Source organism: Pygoscelis adeliae, unplaced genomic scaffold, assembly GCF_000699105.1.
Source record: "Pygoscelis adeliae isolate BGI_AS28 unplaced genomic scaffold, ASM69910v1 Scaffold402, whole genome shotgun sequence".
NCBI lineage: Eukaryota > Metazoa > Chordata > Aves > Sphenisciformes > Spheniscidae > Pygoscelis > Pygoscelis adeliae.
The window spans coordinates 2,185,875-2,192,839 of record NW_008824411.1 but is presented as its reverse complement, the minus strand read 5'-3'; positions in this window follow the sequence as shown (position 1 = coordinate 2,192,839).

Here is a 6,965-nt window from a genome sequence, read left to right as displayed (position 1 = left end):
TTGTGCCCTTGTTCTTCAGTTGCACATTAATATGTTCAATACCAGGCTTTATGTCCTCACCTGTCTGGGGATTAAAATACGTCCACCCAAGGATGTTTCCGCAGGCCTCTCTCCTGCAAGGCTGGGGAGAAGGGGCTAGACAAGGGGGTGGAGGGAGGCTGGTCCGGGCAGGAGGAGGTGGGCAGCAGGAGGGGACCGGAGAGAAGTGCTAAGTGCAGTTTTGTGAAATGCAGCTCCGTTTATGTTAATCCATCAAAACATTCAACATGACTTGTACCACTTGTTTTGTAGGTGGTCCTCGAGCAGCTTCTTTCTCCTCCCCTCCCCAGATCCTTCAGTTTCTAGATCAAAAATATTCTTCTTCAGATTCCCAAAGAATAATGTTTTCCACAACTTCTCCTAACTCATTCTTCCAAAGTAGTACATTCAGAGGATTTGTTTCCTAATTCTTTTCCCCCAGCTCCTCTGCTGGTGACTCACGGGTTGCTGCCACACCGGTGTTAGTGAGTGGCCAGGTCTGCAGAGCTGTGAGCTGGCATGGAGCAGCAGACCCCAAGTCCACTCCTGAGTGCTTTGGGGTGAGCTCGCACCTGACCCAGCACTTACGACAGGGACATGTGCCAGGAGGAACGCAGGGTGTCATCCTGGATCACCCCTTGAGGGCTGCATCTGCGTGTCCTAGCTGGCGTCAGTAAGCGTGCTCCTCCAGGGCTGAGGAGAGAGAAAAGAAGAGAAAAGCCATCAAAAGCTGCCTACTCTTCATCTAGCTTCTGTGTATTGCATGGACTGCGGTCATTAACTCAGGATGACCAGATCTAAGCCTCAGAGACTGGAGAAAACAGAGTGTTTCCAAGCATGTGAGTGCATGTGAGGGAGGAGTTCAGGTGGGAGCTAAGCTGAGAGTGAAGAAAGTTATTTCGGTTCATTTTTATTGTTAGCTTTACTTTGGTTGCAGGCTTTTTGATGGCTGTAGGTGAAACAGTATTATGCCACTGCAGCGATTGTAGTGTCTGCCTGCACCCAAACGGCACATCCTACACATGGGGCAATATTGCAATCATGTCATCGCTACCATCATCAGAGTGCCTTAAACAAGCTTCAAGGTGACACTGTAGTCACTCAGAAATTACACAGATAGTGACATTCATGTCATCCTGATACAATGGTGACATTAGCATCTAATTATCTTGTAGTCAATTTACCATCAGTCACATCCTGTATATCACGTATCGTACCACCTTGACTAACTGAATCTCCCGGGGACATTAAATAAGTTCAGATCACCAAGAATTCAGGTGATCGAGGAAGCATTCAACAAATTTGATAGGCATTGCAGTGCTGAACTCTGTTTTGAACGACAGGGCAGTTTGCTGCTGTAAGGCCTGGATAAACAGGGATGCACATAATTGTGAAAATGAATGGAAAGGAAAATGAGAAGTTTGGACTCAGAAGACCAGACAGGAATAGCGTTATGGCCGTCTGGCTTCCAGAGCCACCCAGCACGCTGGGACCTGGTGCCTGCTGGACGCGGCAGCAGCCCTGCTGGCGCGGGGCAGGGGAACGGGCGTGCAGGAAGCAGGACAGAAAGCCCTGCTTTGCTGGGAGGAGGATCCCGGTAATTAGCCCGTTGTGCAGCCCTGCTGGCGCGGGGCAGGTGAGCGGGCGTGCAGGAAGCAGGACAGAAAGCCCTGCTTTGCTGGGAGGAGGATCCCGGTAATTAGCCCGTTGTGATTATAGCTGACCTGACTTAAGTCCGTTCAGCTTCTTCCTATTGTTAGGGCATCGCTAATTTCTCATTAGCACCAGGTGCAGCCAGGGTTGTCACAACGTTATTGTGTGAGATGGCGAAACTTAGTTTGTATGAGCAGAGGATAGGGTGATCATTACTGTCATTACTGAAGACTGATCATTTCATCCAGACATCTGAGACATCACTGAGGTTGGTCAAGTAATAGGAAAAAACAGTGAGTAATGTATTCCACAAAAATTCCGATGTGAGCGAGATAAATCATCTGCATTAAATGATTCGGCCAGTTATGCAGTCCTGAAGTCTTCAAATTCTGCTCTCCTGTGTGATGCTCATTGTCTCCGAAAGGGTGAATTTTATTAAATAATATTGAGCTCTTCTGTAAGAACATGCACATTACTCTAAAACAATACCACTGTTGTTACTAATAAGCACTCCTGAAGAACAACTGTGATGTTAGGGTTCTGGGAGTCTAGCCAGTAGAATGTTTTCCTCTGTTTAATTAGATAACAGTCAACATATTTCAGAAATAATGTCTCTCCCTCAAGAACCATTTGTTTTAAGTGTCAAGTTTTCTGTTTCTCGATTACCCTTTTTTCAGCAAGCATTTCTGATTTTGATTAATCTTCAGTTGTTATTAATGCCTTCCTGGCTGTTTTATCCAGAAATGAGAACTATAAATTCATATCTCTGAATGTAATCATACCTGTATTACAGGCCCATCACAGAAAACAAAACAAAAAAATGAATGCATCTTTACATCTCAGTATTATTCAAATGAGTTCTTATTTTTCTTTTTTTATGGGTGACCTGGTTCGGGGATAGTTTTATGCATGTTTTTTGTGTAGGTAATCACACCTAAATATTATCTCCTTGCTTGGCACTTGAGGTCACTTAAGGTAATTGCAAAACTTAGTTTTAATGACATGGTTAGTAATGAATTGCATTGGCTACCCAGAGCAGTTGTCCTAATGTTATCAGTCAGCTGCTTAGATATTCGCAAGGGAAATCTTATCGTTATTCACAGAGACAGAGAAACAAACATTAAATTTAATTGCACTACTGAGCACCAGAGTCATAATCTTTATATGACAGTTAATGCTTTCATTACTTATCAATTCACTTATTATGTTACTCTTTCAAAAAGCTAAGCATCTAACAAATAGAAGTAGATCTTTCTCTTCTACATATGTAAAGACAGATAAATGACAGAGTATGATTGAATAAGTATACTGTATAATTTTATTTTATATGAATAGTTTTACTAACTCCTGATGGCATCTTTATATATCTTGATAAATACATTTCAAATAAAAAAAAGTTTTCATCCATTTTATGTAGGCCTTATTTCAACAAAGCCTGCAGTACCTCATTAGACTTAGGCAGTTCCTAAAGCACATCCTTTTTCAGAAGCATTCTTAGGCACAGATCTAATTCGTTCAGCTGGGATTCACAGTGTGTTGACTCTGATCCAGCAGGATTCCTACACGCACGATAAACATTACGTACATGAGCAATCCTGTGTATGTTGACAGTGTTTCTACATGTCAAAAATTAGTCGTGTCCTTCAATACCCTCCTGATTGTTTTCCTTGAATGCACTTCGTTAAATGCCTGTTTAAATATTTGGAAGAATCAGGTCTATAAGAGAATCAAAGAACAGCAAGAAAGTCACAAAGTCATATTGAAATTTTGATGCTACTTTAATGAGTTTCATGAAGTTCTTGCATGCAGTTCTTTTGTGTAGAACCAAGCTGTAGTGGCCATTCCAAACTAGTGTTATCAAAGAGCTGCTGATAGCTGATTTGTTTAATTATCAAACTATATCTGATAATAAAAACATAGCCCCTGATTGATCAGTCTGTACGGACACCTAGAAGCAGCTAGTAGAGTGCGAGTGCACACAGTGAAGCCTGTTACTTGGTGGTGTTTATAAGCCACACATTATTGCTGCAGTGTAGTGGCAGTAGTTGTCTTCAATGCAGTCTAGCTTCTTGCTGAGGAAATAATGCAGAGAGTGCTTGAAAATTTGTGTTTGATATCTGGAAAGAAATTAGATTTGGCCATATTTTCTGCTACCCATTCAAATGTGCATGATTGAGAGAGGCAAATACAAACAAAAAAAATATAGCATCTTACCAAGTTGCCTGCCCAGTGCTAAGGGACACAGGTAACCACTGAGCTTCTCTGTTTCACGCTGGCATCAGAAGAGCTATATCCTTAATTTCGCCTTTAATTAAAACCGGGGGTTGTTTAATTTGTTCCCTGCAATGGTATTGGAGATGTATCCAATAGCAGGCACAGTACATGCCAACTTTCTTCTGTTTCAGTAATTCTTGCTATGCACCTCTACTTAAGCTCTAAAACAAAACCTCTTCAGCAGTCTAAGGCTTTAGCTTATTTTTAAATGATTATAGTGCTGGTAATAAAGCTTTCATGTGGAGTAAGAAGGAGATGAACATTAAAATAGTCAGGTTAAGTGGCACAATAATTTATCCTGCTAACAAATGGGGGGAAGCCCTTTTTGTAATAATTTCTTTGCTTTGCATAATATTTGAGTCTAAAGCAAACAGGATTTTTTCAGCGTGCTATTGATGTGTGTATACTTGATGTGCCATGTTAATAAAGCACATGAAAATTGAATAAGCGGCAGGTTGTCCTCTTAACACACAGGCTTGCCATTACCCAGAGTGCACACAGCAAATGAAAAGTTCAATAATTCATAAACAGTGCTTTGTACTTGGCAGAATTGAGGAAGTGAGGGTAATCCTGCCTTATAATGCAAGATCACCCCGAAGTAAAGCCCTTTAGGAAGAACAAACCTTAATAAACAAAAAGTGTCTGGAGCCACTGATCTTGTTTCAGACCGACAGCTCTGGTTCATTTGATCGTTATAGCTTGCATTGCTCTCTTCAGGCCCAGCATCCTCCTGGCGTGCCAAGTTTTTGTTCCTACGTTCACTTTTGCTGTGCTCCTGCTGCTGCTTTGCATGCGCTGGGTGATCTGCTCCCTGGCCCCAATGAGCCTGCACAGATGATGGCTCTGTAACTACGTCTGCCTGTTCATGTGCTCCTTGTGCCCCTCAGTCCAGGTACCATGGTGCATTCAGAAAGGTGACTTGTCGTTTCGAGAATGGCTCGGAGTTGCTCCCCCAGGAGCAGCAGTGGAGCTTGGGATGGATCCCCACTGGGATGCGGCCTCTGCAGGCTGCCTGCTGCTGGCTGCCCACCTCTGGCCTGGGGACCCGGCGCTGCCCTGCCTCGTCCTCCTGCTGTGACGCCACTGTCAGGACCCTGCTCTAAAACGCACTGTGACTGTGTAATCATTTCCCCATCTGATTTATGTTTCTATGCATTAACTAGCAGTGAAGCTACCTCTCGGCATCCCTACGTTGCCATTTCAATCCTCTGCATTACTGTCTGCAGATGCTGAAATGCACAAACAACTTAGTAAAATCACTCTCTTACTGCAGGATCCAATGTGTTTCTGTCATTTTTAATACAGCACCCAGTTTACAATCTTCAGCACACTTAACGAAGCAGTAAAACGATAACAAGTTACCAACCTCATTTATTTTGTTGCATAGTTTGTTTTGTAATTATCGAATGATGGTGGTTGCTGAATGGCAGGGCTGGGTCTTGGGCTCTGTTGCGTGTGTGTCTGTCTCAGGAGCGGTGAATGCTTCTGACGTGACATTGGGTGTTCAATCATCCATGGAGGAAGGCTGGCAAAGCTGTTTGGATGTCTCCTGTTGGAAGGAGAACTGGCCATGCTGTTTCATTCCGTGTTGCTTTGGGTGAATCACCCCTCGATCATGAAGCTGCTACTGAAAGACCTGCGGGCCCTGCGTGGCTCTGGCCAGAGTGGTGGGTCTGTGGGGCTGGGCGGCTCCAGTGGCTCCGGATGCCTGGACCCTGCAGCTGCTGGCCTCCAGTGGCGATGGCCCCCCTTGGCCCAGTGCTCCAGCAATGCCTTGGGCCTGTGGAGAAACTGGCGCCCTCCCTCCATCCCTCCCCTGGGCGGCACGGAGTGGCCTGGGACCTGGCAGGGCCCTGTCCAGTGCCCTTGGCTTGTCCCTCAGCCCGTGGCAGCGCTGCAGCCAGGCCCCCTCTGGGCAGCTGAGGCGGCCGATGGGAAGGAGAAGGCAGCGCTGGTAACGCTGCTGGGTGTGCCGCAGGGCACAGGGCACAGCTCCAGTCGCTGCCTACTGAAACAGCTTTGCTTTAACAACTGGCGTCTTCATGGCAGATGGTTCACGTTTGTCTCTTGGGCTCTGCATAACACTGTGCCTTCATCAGCTCCTGGGGCCAGTGCCTCACCAGCGCCAGCCCTCTGAGACGGGGATGGCCTCTTGCCTTGCCTCTGCGTGATCACCTACCGCCCACTGTGTCTGTGACTCACTCAGCTTCAAGGACTTAAAATGTTTTTTAAATTGTTAGTACAACTGGGACAATTAGAGCAGCGTAGATGGTGTATGTTTTTTCCTACCAAAATGGTGCTCAGTGCTACCAAGGCAGCATGACTTATCAGTGCTATACTTTGTGCAATGACTTTTAATCTACAGGATTTAAATATCCCTCTTAATTGTGTGTAAGATTTATGAATGCAGTGTTAAATTGCATGTCTGGGAGGGTTTTTTAAAATAACAAAATGTAAATTGCTGAGCTTTTCTGAAGTTTACAAAATACTTATCTATAGGTCTATCAGTTTCATACCAAAAGCCAGCCAGCCTTGTGGTACTAATCATCCGCCTGGGTGGGGTACTGAGGGAAAATATCCAAATTAACAGTTAACGTAGATTACTTAATGCATAAACTTTCCTAGGCAGAACTAATGTGGCTTTTCTTTGACTTAGTCAGCCATTTTTCAGTCTCTGTTTCAAGGAGCCGTGGGGTTTGCTTGAAAACCGAATCCAAGAGAAGCCTGTTGTCTGCAGCCGTACACTGCTCCGTGGTGGTCTGCAGCATCTCTCTCTGGACAGTTCTGGGTGCCTGCAAGTCCAAAGAAGGCTGAAAGCTGCCAGTTTACTGTAATATAACTTGTAAGAGAATTAAGTTTAAGGCAATCAGGGGAATTTTACTTCTGAATAAGAGTGTCCACACAAAGATACAATGAGGTTTAAGTAATCTGCTCTACATTCACAACGCTTGTTAATTTAGATTAGCTTTTGCCAAGCACCTTCTTGAGGATGACCACGTTGGTGCGGGGAGGTGTTGAGT